This window comes from Lepisosteus platostomus, chromosome 2 (genome assembly GCF_059453375.1).
Source record: "Lepisosteus platostomus isolate fLepPlt1 chromosome 2, fLepPlt1.hap1, whole genome shotgun sequence".
Taxonomy (NCBI): Eukaryota; Metazoa; Chordata; class Actinopteri; order Semionotiformes; family Lepisosteidae; genus Lepisosteus; species Lepisosteus platostomus.
Window position 1 is genome coordinate 65605298 of NC_142612.1, and position 24129 is coordinate 65629426.

At 36.3% G+C, this 24129-nt stretch overlaps 1 long non-coding RNA gene across 1 annotated transcript in view; it reads right to left on the minus strand.

Annotated features, from left to right (window-relative positions):
- Nucleotides 1–1707: 1707 nt before the first annotated feature.
- The window catches only part of LOC148676815 (uncharacterized), a 41445-nt gene continuing 19023 nt past the window's right edge, over nt 1708–24129 (minus strand). The window contains exons 3-5 of the long non-coding RNA XR_015928636.1: nt 20919–21000; nt 4663–4753; nt 1708–1827 (exon numbers count right to left, since the gene is read on the minus strand). This is a non-coding gene — a long non-coding RNA (uncharacterized LOC148676815). The remainder of the gene's footprint in view (nt 1828–4662; nt 4754–20918; nt 21001–24129) is intronic.

The window sequence follows — 24129 nt, forward strand, 5'->3', positions numbered from 1 at the left end:
TTTATTTTGATAGTTCAGGTGGGTAGCTGGGTCAGCATGCGTAGACTGCAAAGGAACAAGTAATAGGTTTATTCCATGCTGAAAAAAAAAGAAAGAAAACACAGCGTTTCGGCCGTGGAGCCTTGTCTTTCTCGCACCTGAAGAAGGCTTCACGGCCGAAACGTTGTGTTTTCTTTCTTTTTTTTTCAGCATGGAATAAACCTATTACTTGTTTCTATTTTGATGATTTACTGTACAATACAGTAGCTGGATAGCTTGTTCTTGACTTCCACAGCCCCCCAGTGCAGCTGCCGGTAGTTTCCAGTTATATTCTGTAGTTCATGTTTTACTGTTTATTCTGGAGAATTTGAATTAGTTGACTGTCAGGGCCACTGAGGGTTTCAAATACATTGTTCAATTTTTTTACATGAATTATGAACAATTTTTGAATGCTTAAAATTTATAAATAAACTGATTTCCACCCCGTGTAACACACATAAAATAAAATAACTGTATATGCCCCTGGGTTAAATAATAATAACATAATACCAGCAGCCATATCACCCGGCAACTCACAACTGGCAACCCACTGAAGCTAAGCAGGTGTGAGCCTGGTCAGTACCTGGATGAGAGACCCCCTGGGAAAAACTAAGGTTGCTGCTGGAATTGGTGTTAGAGGGGCCAGAAGAAGGGAGCACTCACCTGTGGTCTATGTGGGTCCTAATGCCCCAGTATAGTAATGGGACACTATACTGTAAACAGGTGCCATCCTTCAGATAAGATGTTAAACTTAGGTCCTGATTCTCTGTGGTCATTAAAAATCCCAAGGTGTTTCTCGAAAAGAGTAGGGGTGTAACCTTGGCATCCTGGACAAATTTCCCATTGGCCCTTACCAATCATGGCCTCCTAATAAACCCCATCTATGAATTGGCTTTATCAATCTGTTCTCCTCCCCACTGATAGCTGATGTGTGGTGAGTATACTGGCGCACTATGGCTGCCATCGCATCATCCGGGTGGATGCTGCACATTGGTGGTGGTGGAGGGGAGTTCCCATTATCTGTAAAGCACTTTGAGTGGAGTGTCCAGAAAAGCGCTATATAAGTGTAACCAATTATTATTATAATATGTAAAAGTAAAATTCTTTAAAAATCCTTCCCGTAGGGGGCTATTAAGTCTTCCTGCCAGAAACAATTGCTTTCTCAATGCACAGGATGTAGCTCACTGTCCAAATGGGAGGGTATCAATTGAAAAAACAAATGGAAAAACAAACCGTTCCTTTGGAAACTCTGAATGAAAGAGCATGTTTTTAGTTGTCCTGTAAGGGAGCTTAAATCTAGTAGAAAACAACCAAGAAACAAGCAGGAGAAAAAATTATCTAGGTAACTGAACCCTATAAATATTATATGACTTGACATCTTAAGTCAAGTGACTGCTTGGACGTGACCTCAGAGCTCATGGCTCAAGTGTAATGCACACCCTGACATGCAGTACATTTTTCAGTGGCACCACTAGATATAAATTTATTGTGCAATTATACTAGAAAAGAGAAAGACAGATGTATTAAAGATAAGAGGCTTACAGCTAGAGCTCCTTCTTAGTCTTCGTTTGAGACTTCAAAGCTTTTCAATCCTCCTTCTGAATTTCTATACCAGTGTGTTAATCTGACATGCTATGGTGAAGAAAGATTTTGTCAGCAAGTTAAACATTTCATATAAAATGCTCAGGGTAAAGTATTAAGGCTTTTAATATCCATGTATTCAATAGGGTACAGATGGTACAGGCTTTGCAGGGGGTCAGGAGACTTCTGAGGCATATAATAGAGGTGTGTCACCAAACAGATGAGGCACTGAAAGAGAGATGAAATGTGCTTTATTTCATAAGGACGCTCGATGACCTGCTTCATTGCTACAAGGAGGGGGAGGAATGCTCTTCCAACAAACACATACTGTACATTGTTTTTCTAAGTTCTAAGAACAAGATGCCTTTTGTTTCTCACAAAAAAACAGGATTATGTTTAAATGCTAAGAGAAGACATTGCCTTTTTGATGAAAAGCTGTACAGTTGCTGTAATGTAATTGAAGTAAAATACATTTATTAATTAAGGAGGTTAAACATTATGTTATATTATTCCTATCTGTCAGTGATACCTCCTCCACATTCACTGAATGCTCATTCATTCCAGCATGTGACACATAGAATGTGCTAGTGACTTAAATAGGGTATCAGTCTATACATCTGTGATTCCATAAACATCTATGGTAATTAATAAAATAATAAATATTTATTATCTTTATAAATTAGTGAATAACCTTTTTTCAGCTTGGTAACAGTGCCAATTATTATTTCCGCAGATTTAGCTTTCCAGAATTCTCACTGTATGATTCTGATTTCGACAGGATCTGTCTGTTGTTTTCCACAGTTGTTGAGGTGATGTCAATGAATTAACAATTTAATCAACATTTTTGGACTTGCCATCTAGAAATAAATGTGCAAAATGATTTCCAAAAAGTCACAAAAAGAGGCTGGTTTCCTCTTACATATACAGAGAAAAACTGGTTTGCTGTGAAGAGATTAGTGGTAAAGCCCGCTGAAAAATGACACTATGAGAAGACACTGTAATTACTCTGACTGAAAACTTAATAACCTAAAAGTGCTTTAAGCTTCTCTTGTCAAACATTGCTAGCATGAAGTATGCACCGATTTCTGAGGGAAATGTGATAACTGCTCTAATCAATTTTGTGAAACCCATAGAAACCATGTAAACAACTTTTGGCTTTAATTTCTCTACCTATAAATCCATATACTGTATACCCAAGACACTGAAAAAACTAGACATTATAGGGAAAGCACGGTAAGTTAATAAGGCTAAAAATGCATGCAGCCATTAATCCTGTTTACATTTGTAGTAAATAACAGGGCTAAATTGCTTCAGTTTTGTTTAGAATTTGTTACATTTTGTATTATACAACAACACACCAATATCCCGGGCAGTTTGTTCCAGACACCTGTGATTTGTGTGAATTACCTCCTTCCCCTTTTCAGTCCTAAATCCTTCCATCCATTTTCTAAACACTTTTTCCTACTCAGGGTCATGAGGAAACTGGAGCTTATCCTGGCAAGCAATGGGAACAAGGCAGGGTACACCCTGGGCAGAATGCCAGTCCATCACAGAGCAGACAGATTTCAAACACAAACATGCACACACACCAAGGCCTTTTTTCCAAGAAGCCAATTAACCTACCAGTGTGTTTTGGGGCTGGGGAGGGAAACCGGATCACCCTGAGGAAACCCACCAGAACACGAGGAGAATAGACATGAATTGACTACATTTGTACTGTTACTGATTTTATATATTGTACTTGTTTCAAATCACCTGTGTGAAAGGCATCTATGTGCAAGACTGAAGAGATTCATATCATTTGCTTAATTTCCATGTGTAATATTACCCTGAGTCCATTAATGGACCTTTATTTGATCTGATTTCCAGACTGGCAACCTTGTTTTTGTAAATCTTAAAACAGTGTTCAAAATGAGGTCTTACCATTGTATAATCTTAACATATTTTACCATATTTTATTAGGCATTCTAACATCTCATCCTTTTATTGCTTCTCCTGCCATGTAGAATTTTAGAAAAGTAGTGTAATACTTGAAAAGATAAGAAATGTCAATTTATTTTCAAAAGGCTATGAAACAATATAATTACTAAATTTATTGAAAACATTTAAGGACATTTATTGTGTTAAAAGATTAGCATAAATATGACCATAACTCAATAGATTTCTTTTAATAGCCAAATAATTTAGCTAATAATGTGGAAGATTCTGTCATTTTCACTGGGTATCTGAAAGTCTATTGAGCCAGTCTGCTGTGTAACATTAATCTAATACTGGAGTCTTTGTTGACAGGTCACTGTGTACACCAAATTATTTGGTCTTTATTGTATTTAAAAGATTTTCAGTTCAATGAGACTACTAAGCAAAAGGACCTTACCATAAAATATCACCTAAAATAGTCCCCCTCATGGGAAGTCCCCTAGGAAGCATCATATCACATCAGAATCAACAGATTTTTAAAGCAGTGTTTGCTGAAGGGTAGGAATATATTTTACTCACAGTATTAGCTTGATACCAGGATCAATACAACATTTCTTCAGGCTTACCTTTAGATGTGTTTGAAATAATCATTACTCATAATTTTCATTATAATGTCTCCTTAGGCCACGGAACTCAATCACTTTATTAAAACCGCATTACAAGATTAACATTGATGGAACCATGTTAGTCATTGCTATAACCGAGAACACGTTTCATTAAATATGTTACAACATATTTAATCCTTTCAATTCTCTGAATCAGGTTTATTTTCGTCTCCCATTTTGGTTAGTGAATACTTGTTAAGGACACAGCCACTGTAAGATTTCTCTTTATCAATACCCACTTTTATCAGTAAAACTTTAGAAAGTTCTGTGAAGTACATTTTTAATGGTAACTTTGCAATCCAAAGACATGAATCAAGGTTTAAAAAAAATACATTTTTGACTGATAAATGCTGAACTGAAAGAAATAATCTGTCCTTTTACTAGGGGCACAATGCAGCCCTTTTTTAACACAGCAGAAAAAAATGATAGGCTTTTAGTTGTTGTTCCCAATTGTGTGTTTCTCCCACACATATGGTATTACCTGTCTGTCCTTGCAGAATTGAGAAGACCCCCCAGTCACAGCCAGTTGGGGGAGGATTTAAATGGGTTCATTTTTGAAGGAAAGCACTGCCCTATAGCAGAAAAAAACAACATCTGTTAGTGTGTAAAAAGTATTATTGCATGTCTCATTTGATTTTGCTAATGAGTGTTCAGATGAAAAGGCTTTTTTTCTGATTTGGTGTGAAAGTAAATCTTGTAGCTGTCTTCCACTGGTTGTCCTCTGATGTTTGAGTATAATAGACTCCTTCACTGGCTTAAAAGCTTTTACTTGTTCCCTGTTTTTCTTTTGAAAATAAAATAGTAGCATTTTATTGAAACAAAAATCAATTCTGTAATTGGAAAAAAATATGTGGATTACAGAAACAAATATAAAATACTGCTAACTTACATTACTGACTCCAATGGATGATCCAAAGTCTGTACATTGCAGATGCAGATCATTGAATTTTTTTTGTTTTGGGCTTTCTAAAAAAGGGCTTATTCAGAATCAATTCCTTAATCACAATCTGAAATTGGTGGGTGCCATGAATATAACATTTTGTATTCCTGTCTCAGTGAACTAAATTCCTCGGTTAGTGAGAGAAAACCAAATAATGTTGAAAATGTATATATACAGACAGAATTTAAACAACAGTTCTTGGCAGTTAGTTTGTATTTGGACGTATTTGTCAGCTCCCCTGTGGAATGTCTGTACTGCTTTAAATATGTGGTTAGTCATGTGTCAGCCTGTCACTTTGTCCTGCTTCTATAAATTTGAACAATATCAATTACACACATCAAGTGTAGAAAAGTTCGTAGCAGCCAACAAAGTGGTAATTTGAAAAGGGTTTGCTTGCAGAACAACATAATTATTTCACAGTATTTCATGCTATTTCTTACAAAACCAACAAGACAGAGCTGCAATGAACAAACTAAAGGGGATACTTTTAAGTGTTTCAGATGGCGTCAGCAGCCACACACCTCAACCTGACTCTCACACAGTCTCAGCACAGTCCCACAGGACTCATTACTGAGAGAAATGAATTAGACTCTTTTCCTGAATTTTCTCTAACAAGGAGCCATTGCGCAGATTTAGTCATTTGCACAGCTGAAATGCCAACAGTTATACATTTTTTGTTGAAGAATATGTATGTTAATTGATGTGCTCTAATTTTAGACTCGCATGGTACATGCTCTTTTATTAATTTGAGAGTGAAGAGGTTGGTTTCTAAATAGTGTATGTATAGTAGAAAAATGAGATCCTAGATATCTGTAAAGGAGCTTTGAGACTTTGAAAATACAACAAATAATTATTTTTAGGTTGATAGTTTTTGTCATTTTCAGTTTTTTGAGCAAATGCACACATATAAAGTCCTAAAGATTATCCCATGTGTTATGTAAGAAATATAATTAAAACATGCCATTGAATAATTGCTACAGTTAGACATACATACAATCCAATGTTAAATGTTACCAGATGGAAATCATTTCAGTTTACATTAAGGTGCACATTTAAGAATAACAATACATCAGTGATATGTCTGGTTTCTTTTTTCTGTGACCTTCATACAGTATGTCACTTTCACTTTAACCTCCCTGCTGAGAAAGTTGACCCTACTCTGAGATCATCAAAAAACATACTGTATGTAGGTTCAGTTTGGCACTGGATTATTTTTGGGATATTGTAATATTAGTAAAGGAAACATTATCCAAAGATAACATTCCACTAGGAATAACATTTTTTTATTCCAATCCCTTAAAATATAGAAATAAAAAAACATATTGAATATTCTAGACCCAAATATCTGTCACTTTTTCTTGAGTTTTCCAATCCATTCTAATAAGATACCTTGAATTAACTGTGCTGTCAGTGAAATTGATACACAGAGAAAATGTGTCCAGACATGCGGTAGGAATGGTTTCAATGGGGTTCCTCAAATAATGGGATAAGAATGAGTTACCATGATATCAATGCAGACACACAAGATGAGCTGATAGGCCTGCTACTGTCACAAATAGTTATTGATTATATTAATGTTGCAGTAAATGGGCGAAACAGCCAAAATAACAAATAGAATTTATCCACCTAATTCCAGCTTCTAATGATAACCAGAAGCTTCGACATTGCTGGTGTTATTGGGAATTTTTAATTTTAAAGAAAATGCAGTCATAAAGCTGTATTTATTCCAGCTTTGAAAAGCACAGTTTTGCTTCTTACACCTTGTCATGATACAGTCATCACGTCTGACAGTTGTGCTTACAAGCAGGATTGCCTGAGCACCTCAGGATGTTTCCTTGACAACTGTAAGCTGTGAAATGGGTAGAAGTTGGAAATATCTCTAGAGGTGATTGATGCCAAAAAGTTAATCAGGCTTATCAGACATTTTGCACTGTTTACACTGATGAGATTTGCCCATAGCACTATTGCAAAGGCTAGCCTTTTCCTATGCAACACTGCACACTTAAATCCTTTTTGCGTTTTTTGCGAGTGTGTTAAATAGCATACAATTGGGTCAGAAATTTATTGAGTTTTGTAGGTTTGTTGATTTTCAGCTCATTTTGGACAAGAAATGCACAGTCTTGGAGAAAGAGATCTGGGCACACACAATTTCTATACTAAATAAGGGCTTTAAAACTCTTTTGTTGGTGGTAAAACCCTGTGACAGATCAAGGATGAAAGCTTGTACATGACTGGACAACAAATCAAGGGCCAGTCACTTTGTGTTTGCTCAGGGACTGGACACACTTTATTAGGGTACTTTACGTTACAGGTCAGGTAGGCACAATAGCCATGGCTTTACATGTCACTTAAAATTATGGGCAATAGCTGGAATTTGTAAATCAAAGAGACCAATCAAGAAAATAAATAAAACAGTTTTCATTTTGTTTTCCAGTTTGTTCTGCAGATTGTGGAAAATGCATTTTTCCTGGAAGTCATTGAGGTATCGGGGAAGAACTATAGCATGCCTCTGCATCTTGACAGTTAAAGTCCGGTGAGGCAGAGACTTACTGGGGAGGCTAATTCACTGTGACACTCTTGAAGCTCTCTCGAATGCACACTTACTGTGTGTTCCCTGAAAAAAGCAAATCTAAACTAAGCCAGAAAAAATTGGTTAAATGAAGCGTGTCCTTTTTCCACTAAAACGGTAGGGAAATGTCTTGGGCTATAATGTGCATTTCCTCTTTCATATAGACAACATATTTGTATTCCTTTGGAAAATAGAGAATGACTTTACGATGATGCACTGGAGAAGTCAGCCTTGGTTCAACATTAACATTTGACCTCTGAAGACACTCCCTGCTTTATTTTCTCTGCAAATTTTTATATTGCATGCTTAGAAAGGGAACGTTTGTTAATTCTGTAATCTGAAAAGGCAGTCCACATATTGCATAATAATAGTTTCTAGGTTTCTTTTTGAATTCAGTGAAAATTAAATTCAATTTTACTCTCGTTTGTGCAGTGCTCTTTTTATAATATACATTAGAATGACAATACTGTTCAATTGTCCAGATGAAGTGCATTATTATGGGCTGTTGGGCAAGTGTTTTAGTAGCTTGAGTTGAAGCCATGAAAGACAACAAGCTTTTTTGCTTAACTCTGTCAGTGAAGATCTTGACAGATTTATGAGATTGTTATTCTTCCCAAATAGTCAGTGTAGTTCTGTGTTTCTTCATGTGTCTTAGATTGCATTTGTACTTCCTGCTTAAGCATTTGGGAGTTTGTTGTTATATTATTGTTTCATTTTTCATTTGGTGATGTAACATAATAATAGTGAACTTTATTTTATATAGTGCCTTTAAAGGTGGCTTCTCAAAGCGCTTTACAGAATGACAATAACAATAAATAAAAAGAATACACAGGATAAAATGCAATTACAATACACAGAGGAGACTGTGGATGGTGGTACTAAGTATAGCAGAGGAGCAGAGGGGTAAAGAAGACGGTTTTGAGTCTGGATTTGAAGGAGTTTAGAGTAGGTGACTCTCTGATATCCTTGGGCAGAGAGTTCTAGAGCTTGGGGCATAACAGAGCAAAGGTTGTGAGGTGCAGAGTAGGGCGATAATAGTTCAGACAGGTACTGAGGTGCCAAGCCATGCAGAACCTTATAGGTGAGCATGAGGATTTTAAAGTCCACACGGAATTTGACAGGAAGCCAGTGAACAGATAGATACTGTGCCACTCCTTGTTAAATCCAACCAATTAGACAGGCAACACAGATTGCCTACTTTAAACTGCAATTTGTGCAATTTGAGTCTTCATGGGGATGCACTGGAATTAACAAGGCCAAAACTAACAAATATCTTTACCTGCTTTTGTTTCCATCCCGAAATTCAACAACAATCAATTACCAATCCCTGAAAATCAGGTCAAATAAAAAATTCTCATCACAAAAAAGTGAGTCAAAGAATAGCAGTTATAAAGAAGTCAGTCAATCTGCCTGTCAAGTCTTGTCTATTCTGTTAGAGCAGTGATTAGCACGTTGCAGTTGTAGCTGGGAGGTTATGTGTTCATATCCTCAGTGAGGCAGTGCTGCTATACTCTTCAAACAAGCTGATAAACTAATATTATTCCACTAAAACGCTCTGCTGCATAAATGGGCACTGTCTAGATTGTCATTGTATACAGAAACATGTCTTCAGCTGGCATACTGTATATGGTTAAATAAAACATTAGTAGTAATAGAAGCAATAGTGTTATTATGTAAAGCTAGACCAAATGCATAATGTCAGCAGTTTTTATTGACTCACTATCTGAATGGAGAAATAGACTTTTTATATTTTCTTGTATTTCAAGTAGAAAAATGTGAGGCCTGAAAGGAACCCAACATTTTATAGACTAGTTTGTACAAAGAACCTAAGCTTATCGGGTATTCACTTCATTTTTACTTCAGCAATAAAGGTGGTGTCAGTCTCACCTCTGGGTGATATTCTGGGAAACAAACTGGATACTGTATATATAACACCTAGAGAATAAAGGAATAAAAAACACTGTATCGTAAACAGGATGACAAATAAAACATTCAGATGCTATTAACCAGCTGTCTTTACAATCCACCATCTACCATATCAAGTACCTGCAATAAATTTGAAGCCTGTTAAAATCATAAGGCAGGTCACTCAGAGTCTTTTGAAACCATAGCATCTCAAACACTATATCATTTGTAGCTGTAAGGCTTTTTACAGTTGGTGATTTTTTGGTAGGAGACAGTACGAAGCATTCGTGATTGATTCGATAGCTCTTTATTAGTTGCATGAGTGGTGCCCAAAAGGCACTGTCAGACATTCTGAATTACAAGCTCATGGAATTGCAAATACTGAAGAATAAAAAAAAAGAAGTAAAAAAAATTGAGGAATCTTAAATGTTAAAATTGGCAGGCCTAATCTATTTATTTATTAAAAATCAATCTTTAAAAATATTAAACCTGTATTCCCAGTTATAGTAGTTCTAGGCCTTCTGACATTCTCTGAAACAGCTCTGAAAATCATTTATCCTGCAGTTCAAGGTCAGCCTACATACTGGTAAAGCAAGTGAGAATGGCTCTAGGTGGCATTTGACTTCAGGCTAATGCGTGCGTCAGTGGTGAGTAGGCTGAGAAGGGGCCAGTAGTGTGCTAAAAGAGTGATGACTGAGAGCTCTAATGGTACGATATCTTCAACCACTTTCCTAGGCTGTAGCTGGTGCTGCCAACCCTAAGGTCTGTTTCTTCTTTAACCACAATGTGGTACTGGACACTAGATATGTTTTTAATCTTCACGCCCTAAGAAGGCTCCGCAGCCGAAAGGTTGTGTTTCTTTTCTTCTCTTTTCAGCATGGAATAAACCTGTACTTGTTCTTTTGCATTTTTAAACCTGCATTCCAAACCCAAGGGGAAAAAACACTGAAATCTGCCGAGACTCAAAATTTGACTGTCAAACTGCACTCCTTTGACGACAACAGGTCTATCTGGCATGTGTGGCACTAAACAGAACATATTCAGGTGCTTAACACTTCACAATTATTTTAGCAAATTCAATAGTCCCTTTATTTACTTGGCTCATCTTGCAATTATACCTCTAATTGCTGTGTTCACCAGTTACTGCAATAGGTCTTGGCAAACGCTACAGATATTATTATGCAACAGAGCACCTAGTTATTTCACATCATTTGGAGAGAAAATTAAATGATCATGATTAATGTATGGGTTATTTCCATGAGTTAAATAGTAATAAGATGATTATGATCTGTTAGAAAATCAGCACAATGAAGACAATACTTTCCTATCTTGGGATATCGGATGAGCTAAAGAATTGCTCTTATGTGGGGACAACTGTATGTGCTACTGTCTTATAATTATGTGAAAACAATGAAATGGCCCAGTACACATTCACTCCAGCTGTTTAAGTGCATCATGCAGGACACATAAATATATATAAAGAATGATGAAGACCACTGTTGTTTTTCAGGTCTGCATTTGTAGTATAAAAGAGTAAAACAATGTTTAATTCACCAGCCTGTAAAAATATCTGTACACCTTCTCCTGATTTAAATGAGATGAAAAACTTCAAAGCCAGGCAGTGCACTTTGATATAAGGCAGAACCAAAGCCGGGAAACAAATTTTCATAATGACTGTTTAGTTGCTTTAATTCTTATTCTCTGATGTTGAGGCAGATGAGTATTGTCAGGCACTTACAACAAATTAAACAGAATCACAAAGATCACGTTCTTCAATGAGGTTTTGAAACATCTGCGGCCAACCTGTCTAGATAGACGTTTTCTCAATCTGCAATGTCCTTGCCAAGATATTTCATTTCTTTTCCTGTGGACACATTATTGACTTTTTTTTACAGCTGGGTGACCATCTAGGCTGAACCGACTCTACAGATTCTTATGTTCTGGTAACACTTAGTGCAGCCTTTTCTTTTCCTTTGCTGTCATCAAACATCCACGCTCTGATCTCTACAACTCTCAGGTGGCATTTCCAATTGAAAGGAGTGGGGGAAAGAAAAAAAAACATACTTGCAGAAGAGATGTGGTGCTCCTTTGATTAAATCTGTGTTGTTTCTTTTTGCAGTTAGAACTCAGTAGGATGCTGTAAAGAGCTGTGGGGCACATCTTGGTGTGAACAGATTTTTAACCAAATCTTATTTGATTTTTAAGTTTCCAAGTAGTGCTGACAATAACTGACCTCATTCTTAGCAGTTGGTAAGAATGGCAGTATGTGAAACCCATTTGAGGTAACACAGATATTTATGTGCATGGATTTTTTCACCTACAGGTAAATTAGGATGAGACGTTAGAAATGAAGGAAAACATGATTAATAAAATGAATCAATGATTAGTTTTGACTGTTTTTCTAATTTCTGGTTTTATAACTGCATAATTCAAAGTTATGGTTTCCATGCAATCACAGAAATCCAGCTCTGGAATGCAATTCCAAAAGGACCCCAAATATCATAGCATATTAAAGCAGTGTCAAGTGGAACCAAGGCAGAGTGAATTAACAGTTAACTGGTGTAAATGACAGCTGCTCTACCCTTCTGCAGGTTTTGCTGGGGCTGCTGAAAAATTGCAGGTGATTTCTTTTTCCCAGCAGGTGAGCATTTGAGTGGGAGGACCCAAGGGAACAGCAATGCAGTTTCTCAAAGCAGAGAGGCAAAAGACAGCTGATCTGACAAACCCTCGAATCTAAAATAAATGCACTTATTGTTTCTTTAACAAGCTGTCTTGATGACTCCTCATTCAGACTAGCTTCAGAAAAAAACAGCATTTTATTAAACACTTTAAGGTGTTCATTAAAATAAATAGTAAAATAAAGTTCTTATTAATAATAATTGTTATTACTGTTAATGTCAAATCAGTGGCCTTTTCATGCTTGTTAAAGAACAGAATCGCTCAAGTGAATAATTTGCGTATAAATAGTGCCATTGCATAATGAAATTATTTTTTCAGATTTATTTTTAATGGGACTGATATATTTTATGTATCATGACTAAAGCTCAGATTAAATAGCAAGTACAATCCAGCAACCATTATGAAGTTACAACCAAACTGCAATCTGTATGTTTTAATCCAGGTCTCAATCTTCATGGAGTGTTTTCCCCTGAGTAGGAGGAAACACGCATTTTTTGGACAGGTCGCAATAGGGGTCTATTCCTTGTCTTTGACCCTGTTTGTGTAAATCAACCTGTCTGCGTAAACCTATTTTCTTTCCTCTTCAGCCTGACTCACACTCAGAGAGGTTCAGGTGTACGAGAAAGATGTAAAGGACATAATTTTCCCTAGCAAAAACACACAACACAAGAAAGACTTCATATAAGAGAACATCAGGTCCTCACGATTTGGATTCCAGGAGTCATTTCTTAAGGATAGCAGGGAACGTGCTTCAACAATAGAGCTGGCTAGTTTGTCCTGGATACATGCAGCCCTTTGTGCAAAGACTACCTCCTGCTTCCTCTGTAGAGACTATTTGTCAATGGCAATTGGAGATAAAATAGCTGAAAATGAAGATGGAGAGAAATGACAAGAAATCTCAAAAGAGACAACAATTGAGCCATAGAGGGGAGTCTTTTTGACTTTATATTATAATGGAAATTGTAATGGTCAGATTGCCTTTTGGCTGAATTAAGCTTTTTTCCATTATAAAGCCTATTGTAAAAACCCACATGTGGCTCTAGAAATAGCAGTTATTGTTATTTAGTCCATTTTTACTAAATTCTTAACATTTTTCATCCATTACTTCAGTTCCCGTGCTTATGATAAAGCTCCCTATGAGGAGCCAATGTACTGTACATATTAATATTTTAAGTCTCAAGGCCACAATTGACAATATACTGTAAAATCATGGAAAAAAAACAGCTTTAAATATGTATTAAGTAATACTTTCATACCATTATAACTGCAAAAGAAAGTGCTACTATTATTACTGTTACCACCAAAACAAATACTAATACTAATAAGAAAACAGTATTGATTAGAATTTAAAGGTAATAATTCCATAGTTGTCTATCTTTTCTGGTTGGTAAAGTCCACTGAGTATATTATTATTGGTGCACTGTGTTTGATGATAGATTTAAGTTCACTGATGTCATTGTGAAGAAATCCCAGCAGTGCTTATATGGATGAGAAAACTGAGTTCTTTTGGAGTTCAAGAAAAAACAAATTATATCAACAATTATCGTTCTTTTATTCAAAGTTTTTTAACTTGTTCTTTTATCTGTTTGTTCACATCATTCAGTCAAATGATAAAGAAATGCCCTCAAAATGTAAGTGAACCTTAATTCCAAAATCATTGGTGAGCCTTTAAGACCTTTATGTCCATCAGATCCTGAGGAAGACCTGTACCATCACTGAAGACCCATCTCCTGTTTCAGTCTTTTGAACTTTTTCCTTCAGGAAGATGTTTTCTCTGCAGAGCACGACAAAGAGAAGAAAATTTAGCTTTGTTCCCGAAGCTGTCAAGCTCACAAATAATGAGTGTAAAAATGTTTTAATGTTTTAATATCTAAATTATTGATTATTATTTTATTGGTAGTATAGGACACAGCCCTGACAATGCGCACGTACTAAGTTACTTACATAATCATTTTATGGACCTTTTTCTATTTTTTTTTCTATGTTAGCATGATTTTACTGTTTTAATTTGGCATGCGTTGTACTGTATTTGCACTGCTTGCTGCTTAAATTGCCTTTACGGAGGAAAGTATTTTGAATTGAATTCAAAATAAATCAGTTTGACATAGGTTTCTGCCATATCCAACTCGGATAAATACACCAGGAACCACATTTGCAAAAAAGAGACATCCTGACGCTGACAAAACACATCCAAACTTAGGCATCCGAGAAGGGAAATGAGCCAGGCGATTGAGTCAGCATAGCGGCAGAAAGGTAACACGCTCAGCAAAACCACTGAAAAGACAAACAGAAAAAATGAAAGAATGTCAGACTGCTGAAATTAGTGCTGAAGATTAAATAAATAAAAAACACAGAGGGCATAACCCTGAAAGCTTTCCAAAGTATTTTTCACTACTTGCCATTTTGTTACTAAAACAAGTTTTACGCTGAACATTGCTACAAAGGTGGTGCTCAAGCTCTGTTTGTATTCCCATTAGTGCAATATAAAAGAGGCCGTGAGATACAAGTCTTCCAAAATGTGATGTGAACTCACTATTCCAAGAATTGCATGGGATCAGGGGTAATTCAAGGATACCAGAACTCAGGCTAACATTCATCAGAGAAAAAGCTCAAGTTCTTTTAGTTAATTCTGTAATTTAAAAAAAAATATATCTCTGCATGCAGCAATGCATGCAAAATTATCGCTGTTGCTTAAATTCTGTAAGACATTCAATGAAAATGCCCTTGATAGACTCAACAGAAAAAAAAAACATCTGTCAGGAATGTAGTCAATGGGCTGATCTGAATGAATATGAAAACAAGAAAATATACTTAAAGCTGAAAATTGTGGCAGGGTGATTCCTTATGTGCCAGAGTTACCACTCCTAAATTCCCTTTAATAAAGAACAATAGTTTATTTAGTCGTGTTGCTTCCTTATGGCAGGTCCTCAGCTGTGTGGGGACACAGCCAGAGGCTGGGCCCTTATCCATCATCGTACTGGGTTAGACATAAACCACATGGGCTGGGGCTGCTATGATGGCCTTTACCTTATTTTCTGGGGATCTCTGACAATCATTCCCTTGAAACTCATACTCAATAGCTTAGGACTAGCCCTGTGGAATGCTTCAGGAATTTGAGATGCGTAGTTAGTTTAACTGAGGGAATGACAGTCTAGCTGGACCAGAGAAGTGTTGGACTATATTTTGAAAAGAGTAGGGGTGTAACCCCAGCATCCTGGCCAAATTTCCCATTGGCCCTTACCAATCATGGCCTCCTAATAATCCCCATCTATGAATTGGCTTCATTACTCTGCTCTCCTCCCCACTGATAGCTGATGTGTGGTGAGCGTTCTGGCACACTATGGCTGCCGTCACATCATCCAGGTGGATGCTGCACATTGGTGGTGGTGTAGGGGAGTCCCCATTACCTGTGGGTAAGTGTAAGCAATTATTATTGTTATTATTTTCCTCTGTTCAGGGCAACTTGTTTTGTTTTCTTTTAATTCTATAGTCCACATGTCTTTTAATAAAAGTTAATGTTAATTAAATCCACTTAGTATCTTCTGTTAAAACTAGCTTTAGGTGTGGATCGAAACAAAATTTTGATTGCTTATTACATGCTATGTACAGACAGCAGGTCTGAGGTATAGTTTACAAGAATACTGAACATCAAAAAAGACTTACAAGGCTGTCTGTGACTGCTATTACAAATGTAGTTCCTGATGGCCAGTTACAGTAAACTGTGAAATAGGAAGAAGGTATGTGAGAAAAGAGATTGGTGGGTGGATTGAAGGATCTGTATAATTGAAACCTTTACAAAATATACAGTACATAGTTGTAATTTCCTGACAAAATGCCAAAAATGTGTTTAATGGTAAGCTAAGAATTGTGTGTAGTAAAATATTAGTACTTGCACTAGAATCAGATTGATGATAAGAAGTGACATCTGCTGTAATATTATCTTGATTATCACATATAGTAAATGGTTAAAAAGATACAAAATTATGTAAATAGGAGACTTATGCAGTCTTTGTTTGCTTTCATTTTCATTAATTGCTGCTCTTAGAACTAAAGGATTTTAGTTTTGTGATGGATAGTCCTTTCAATTATATCCCGAGATGAAAGTGGACTAAAGGTCACTCTTGCAATGGTCATGTCTTTCCTCAGCAGGTAAACTTAATTAAGTGTTACATCTCTTTCCCTTGGAAAGATACATTTCCAATAAAAAAAAATCCTTCTCAATGCAATCAATTATCTACACTGAAATGGCAGAGGAAGCTGGGTGCTGATAAGTCTCTGAAGATTTTTCTTAATGAAGAAAAAAGAAGATATAATTCAAAGCCCTCGGGGTATCTTATCCTGGGAAAAGAAAATTATCTCTGATTGCCTCCAAGGAAAAGCCAATTGCGTCCAATATCTCACCCTTACTTCAGGGGCACATTTAGTTAATGGCACATCACACAAGCATTGCCGACTTTTAGTTTAATGTATGCACGTATTCTATCTGTCTTTTGCAGCTTCAGAAGACGTGACTTTGTGTGTGTAGTATGTTATAGGCTTCAAAACCTCATCTGAGTTTATCTTCTTGCAGAGAGCTGTCATGTCTGAGCCTTCGTTGATAGTAACATGGCGCACAGAGATGGCATTAAATCATCCCAGATGTTGGTTGTCAATGGTACCTTGCAAAGCAGATTTCATGATTTAATGTAAGGCAGCCAGGAAAGAACATTTACCATCAATTAAAGTCACCTTACACAATAAAGTAACTTTCAACTGGAAGTATAGGCATGGCCATCTGGGATATTCCATAGTATGCAGTAAATATGCACTAAGAAAAAGAAGTGTGAAAACTAGATATACTGTACTGTGTATATATACAAACATTGTATTTTAATGTGAATTTTGTGTATTTTAATGTGAATACACCTAGTTTTGCTTGGCTTGTTATCAACAGAAATAATGCTAGATTTTCCTACAGTATCTATTATTTGTGCAGTGTCATTTATGTGGAAGAAACACATTTAAATAAACTGTAAATGTAAAATGCGTAATTACATGATTACTGTTTGATACATGATATGATTCACATTTAAAACATGGTCTAATAAGGTATCCTGGGTGGTTCAGTTGTAAAAAGTGCGGATTGAGCTCTGTGATCCAGACCTCACACGTGCTAAGCTACTGTAGGTCCTGTCACTAACCAACTGTGACCAGGTTTCTCCAAGCAGCAGCACACAATTGGCACAACACTGCTGGGGGCAAAATTGGGATTAGCTGGCCAATGCTATCTTGGTACCTCGCAAAGTAACAGCATCTGCGACATCACAAAAGCCTGCAGGCTTGCTGTGATGCTGGTCAGTAACGTGTCACTCCTCCAGTTGGAGCTGACCTCCAGCATGTCGCTGCAGAGCTGGGAGCCCATGAGAAGATTAGAGATTGGAAGAAATGGCTGGGTCAGGTGAGCCTGTCTGCCCTTCCTCATTCTCCACACGTGGGCAGAGAGGGCATTGCTGTGAGCCATGATGTGCAAAGAAACCATTAATCGTGAACTCATTCTTCTGTGGCAAATGACAGGTCCTCGAAAATATCTTATATGGATAAGGAGAAACAAGATGGAGGAATCATGTGACTCCTGTTTTGTTTTTATTTGATGTCAGGTGAACTGTGAGTAGCATCAAAGATTCAAAACACATAGACTGGACCGTACAGAAGTCATCAGTTGGGGAAATGACTGTAGATATTTAACATTGTGGTGCACCTTGTGTGCCATTTTTCCCCAAATCAAGGAGCATTAGATCTTCTTTTCCAACCACCTTTCTAAACCTTTTCCAGTCCACAGTGTCTTGGACATTCTTTTGCTCCTTATCTTTCTTCAGTGAGAACTGTTGGTAATCACTTAAGGAATTAGAAATTAATCTCTGATGACATTACAATAAAGCACTGAAAGATGAGTTGATGTTGGGCTTATGCCAGAACTATTGATTTCTTTTTTCAGCCTTCACATAAAATCTTATAACAGTTGTAGAGTTATTGCCATTTTTGATATTTTAATTAAGTTTTCTTACTACTAAGGCAGCATGGTGATGGAGTGGTCAAAATTGGTGCCTTGCAGTGCTGGGGTCCTGAACTCAATTCCAGACCTGGGGTGCAATCTGTGTGGAGTTTGTGTGGGTTTTTGCCAGGTACTCTGGTTGACTCCCACAGTCCTAAGACATACAGGTAAATGGGCTTCTGGGAAAATGTGGTCTGCTGTGAGCGTGTTTCTGTCTTTGTGTCTGTGATGTACAGGCACTCCATCCAGGGTGTATCCTGCGTTGTGCCTGTTGCTTGCCGGGATCGGCTCTGGCTCCTTCACAACTCTGTATTGGATAAAGCGATTAGAAAATGAATGGATGGATGCTTCCACTAATACTGTCTATCAGCATGGCTTGATAAAATCCTCTTCTTCTTTTCCTTCCACATGCCCTTCTCCTTCATAGTAGTACATTTGGCTGTGCTATAACTGCAACATATAATGCAGAAGGAAATGCATGTTGACTGTGTAACACTTCATTTGTGCTTTACAAACAGGTGAAAATAAAGGAGCTTGCTTAAAGTATTATACAGAAGGTGATCAAAACTCTGTGAAATTAGAAACTGAAATAAATGGCAACAAAGTAGATTTGCTTTTACAATTACATGCAATCTTGACTTCCCTTTACTAATGCCTTTGCTTGAAGGCATTATGCAGTGTAGGCATACAAGCATAAAATCTATACTGCCTCAAATCTTGACAGTCAAATTGAATTTCTGTTGGATCTTGGCTCAATGCTTAGCCTAGCAAACTCTATTTCATGGTCTGCTAGATCCTAAGGGTGTTTTATGTAATGCTATAAGATATATCTTAAACATAAACGGTGTAGGTTGTGCAACACAAAAAACGGATGTGATAATAGGAGCTATCCAGTTTTATCATCCTTTCTTATGGCTTCACTGGTTTCATGTTCTTGTTTTTAATAAACTATGAACCAATCAAAATACTCTGATTTTCTCCCAAAACATGGATATCGACCCAAAAACGTTTTTTTCTTGTCACTCTTGGATTGATACTTAAGGTTTTTGTGAAAATATTCCATTTATTGCAAATTTGCAAATGTTTGAAGCAGTTATAAATGAATGAATCTCTGATGAATCACTGTAAAAGCCTACATTCAAAGTATTCACTATCTACATATGATAGGTCCAATTGGGAAAAAATATTATCACTTATTTACTAAAAATCATATGAATGATGATTCGAAATATTAACATACTAATGTATGTTAAATATTTTGAAATGTTTTGTGAATAGGGTTACCTATTTTTCTGATATATCCTGTATTTTACAGTATTTTCATTCATTTATATCTTTGAGCATGGTTGCAAGTAGTTTGTTATCTGGACAAATAATATGAAAGTAATGCTTTACATTTGTAACTATCCCTTCATAATTATAGTTTATACTGTACATTATTTGGCCTTCCTGGGTGAATCTACCAATTCAAAGTTAGGACCCAGGCAGCTGCCATTAATGTTGCATTCAATGAGGGAAACTGAATGCTGAATATACAGTATACTGTATCTGTTGGCTGCTGGCCACACATTGAAAGAGGTTACAGAACGACCCAACCAGCTTAATGACACCGACCAGCCTGCAAAAGAGGAAATGCATAAAGAACTTTGTCAAGTAGCAGTTATTAAAGAGTTACAGTTACATGTTGAATTATTTAGCTTGCATTTTGCTTTAATGTGAAATATGTTATTTTATGAGAAAGAGAAGCTTGCTTTGATTTACCTGTCTCTTGTTAAAAAAAAACTAAAAATAAGAATAAAAAATAGGCATTTAGTAACGGTCTGCTATGTGCAATTATGTAATTCTGCTTGTGTGCATTTAACCTTTGTATAACAGAGCAATGTAAATGCTATTGATTTAAATGTGAAAAGCTTTGATTTTCTTTTTTCACTTTTTGAAAGGGCAGTGCCGAGTTTTTAGAGAGTTCCCAAAGTTCAGTGCAATGAGAATTTTCATATTGGATTATTCTTGGCCTTGTCAACAAAATATGCTCCCTTTCATTTGTGCTCTATCCCATTTTGGTTCCAATTAATTTTTACACAATTGCACAATGTTTTACATAAAAGTTTGAATCATACAAAACCCTTTAAAACTCATCACAAAAACACTCCCATCTTGTTGATCTCTCAGCAAAAAACTCTCTCCTGTAAACCAAACACCAAGGAAAAGACTTAGTACTTTATTGAACATTTACCAATTAAGATCCTTTAAGCAAAGTTTAAATGCTTTAGTGATACATTCGTTGAGAGATGCTCGATAAAGAAAAAGCAAAGAAATTACTTTTGTAACAGATTATAGTATTTAACTATATGTGGCAGTTTTTGCATACTAATCAGAGCTCCTGAAAATATTTAGGCAGACTTCACTAAATATACAACTCCGGAGACAGTCTCATACCCTAGCTAACCAAGTGTGAAATAGCTTTGGCTAAGTAAGGAGGATATCCATTAATATTGATAAAGCCTAGGTGTTCTCAAGGTGGAATGTAAGTTCACCATAAGAAACTGATTTATGTCACCTTCAGTAAAGGTTAAAGCAAAACATTTATCAGGAGTCTTGAAGAGAAAGACTCACCTGCTAACAGTGCCCTTTCAAATGAACTTCAAAGTCCTGCAAGGTCTTCTACTTCATTTTCATCAGGGCCTTTAATCCTGTCCTGAAGAAAACAATATTGCTGCCATTTCAATTTATTAGCAATAGTTACAAAGGACTTTTTTGAAGGTGATTTGGTGTGTACTGTATGTACACTCTATAAATTTATTACTTCAGACTCATTCAGAGGAGATCCTTGAAACATTCAATATTTCCAAGTACAATTACCTTAGGAGAAACTTTTGCTTTCCAAGACTTATTTAAAGAAGAGTTATTCACTTTATAATTGCCAAAACTGACCTTCTTCTTGTGACGAATGGCTCAGTTGTACTGCAAAACCGTCCTATAAGGCCATGAGGCTGTTTAAAAAGTACTATTTCACTTTCTACATTTGTAAGAAAGCTGCTTTTTGAAGAAGTCTAATTCAGAGCTTTACTTACAGTAATAACCCATAAATAAAGGTATGTTTTGGTATGCCTGTTAAAAATGAGAAAAAATATGTCCTCCCTCACTTGGATGACTATATAACACCTGAAAACTGCTGGTTGGTCACAATCAACAGTTTGCACAATCATTATCCAAATCTTCTTACTTACTGTATACTGTATATAGACTGGTACACTACCCTGTAACACATGTAAATAGATCATACTCTAACACCTTAAAATGTTCAAGTAGATACAGTAGCTGCATCAGCGTGTTAATAAACAAGTAAAGGTTTATTCAAGTAAACAAGTAAAGGTTTATTTCCATGCTGAAAAGAGAAGAAAGGAAACACAACGTTTCGGCTGTGGAGCACTCTTCGGGTGTCACACCAAAACGTTGTGTTTAATTCTTCTCTTTTCGGCACAAAATAAACCTTTTGTGTTCCTTTACACCTTAGAATGTTGTCCACACTGACCAGAACACAAATAATCTCCTGTACCACACCATTATTGCATATTTTGTTTAATTCACATTTCAGAAGTGAAAAAATACAACCTTTTGACACTTTGGTTCTCCGAGTGAAAAAAACTTCTTCAGGTTCTCAATAGAAGCTAGCATGTAGTGTTTCCCTCAGCAGACTGCATTACAACTGAATGTAATCTAAAAAGCACTAATCCCTCACTATACAATGAACTATTATATATGTTTTTACTTTATGAGCTTTTTTCAAGGAAAGAATAAAGCTCAAATATTGCAGAATTAATGTATTACAATTTTCATTTGCATCAATCGCTACTGTACTGTGTGTAAATTGAAGTCTCACAGACCTAATGATAGGATGCCATTGCCAATTATATCAAAATTAAGTCTTTCTTTACAAAAATCATCCATTCATTCCAAAAAGAGTCCCTTTTTATTACAATGTTCAGGATCTGTAGTTCCACGTTTTTATTTACAAATTACATTGGTATTGTATAAAATGCAATGGAAACCTCCTTTTTAAATCAGTTTCAGATTGTCATCCCACAACCCAATAAAAGTACAGTATCACACTTTTTCACAAAGTACTAGAGAAACATAGATAAAGCATTAGCTCTATGTCACACATTGTGACTCTTTTTCACTTTTTTTCACAGTTTTTTCCCATTTGGATAGAAAGAAAGTCTTGAAAATGCCCAATACAGACCACTGGGAACTGAAGATGCACAGTGCCTCTTCACATTGGGGACAATAATGGCTACCACTACCTCCGTCCCCCAACTCATTACATGACAAAAGTGCCTGAAGTGTACCTGGGAGAGTAACACTTTCTTGGAGTGTAAAGGGGCAGCTCATTTTCTGTGCCACTGATCTTGTCCTCTCATCTTATTTATCTTCCATCAAAGGTGCATCATTACACCAAGCCTTTTTATACGAACAACAGAGAAAAAGAAAAAAATCCCTTTGACTCATCCCACTTTTGGCTTCAGTGTCTAAAGGCTGTTATACAGTTTCCTTATTATAAATAATACTGTATATTGTGGGTTTACATAACCCTAATGGTTTTCATGACATCAATATATATATTTGGTGGAGAAAATATTATCCAAACTTTAAAGCCTCCAAACATGAACAACTGATACAATCTATAGTTTCTCTGACCTCTAGAGAATTTGTTATGTAAATACCACTTTAAATGCAGCATATTTAGTGCTGAAGGACTTGTGATCATGTCGTGTTTGTCCTCAGGCCATGTATAGTTCCCAGTAGGGAGCAAAGACTGGCTGCATTACTTTGCTGAATTATTGACCTGTTTTGTGGGGCATTGACCTCTGCCTGTAGTGTTCCTGATTTAGCATGTCAAAAGCAGTCCATGTGTATTAATATCTTTACATTTCTATGGACGTCTCCTATAGAAATGTTTTGACAGGACTTGCAAGATAACATGACTTGAAAATGAGGGTGGAAAAAGGCACAGATGACATTTAACCAACGGTTAATTTTTATTATATATTCATTTAAAAAGCCAGAGATGAGAGTAAAAACTTTCTGTAAACTGCTTATAACCCTTAGGTTTAAGAAGAAAAAAAAAGTATGGATAACAAATTATGAGTTCAGAGTCACTAAAAGCCTATATTTAACTCTTCCATAATGAATGGATCTGGAATCAAATATTTATTTTTAAAATGATTAAAATAAGCAATGACTTACAAAAATGTCCTTGTGGAAGATGTCTGACCTCAAGATATTGGAAGGCAAAGCACTTGCCTACATGGGGAATTGTTCATTTTCCACACCATTAATGGCTCTGTTTTTAAGTGGAGTCTGTTTTTGTAGCTTTATCGTTTATTTTCCAGTTCCAAGCAAGCAAACTGATTTCTGCTCTTGCAAATTCCATTAAATGAAATTAAAAAGAAGAGCGTGAGACAGGAAATGTGTGTTTTTGACTGTGGCACTGTCACCTTGTTTAAATCTTCCAATTAACGGTATTGTCTTTGCCAATTAATTATACTCGCCATTCAGTCCGACTGAGGTTGTTCTCTTTGAGAAACAGCTAATAGGCTTGACATTATCTGGAACCCACCTGATTTGCCTCAAAGCTGAGAAAAACAAATTGACTATTAAAGACCAGATTTGTTTCTCCCCCATCCATTGTTACAAATTAAAGCTATATATGAGCTTCTCTTTTTTTCATTCACTTTTACAATTTATCTTCTAGTCAGTGTGTCTCATTGTATTATTTATTATTTTCACACATAATTGTCCAGAATCAATATCTTTACCAGGG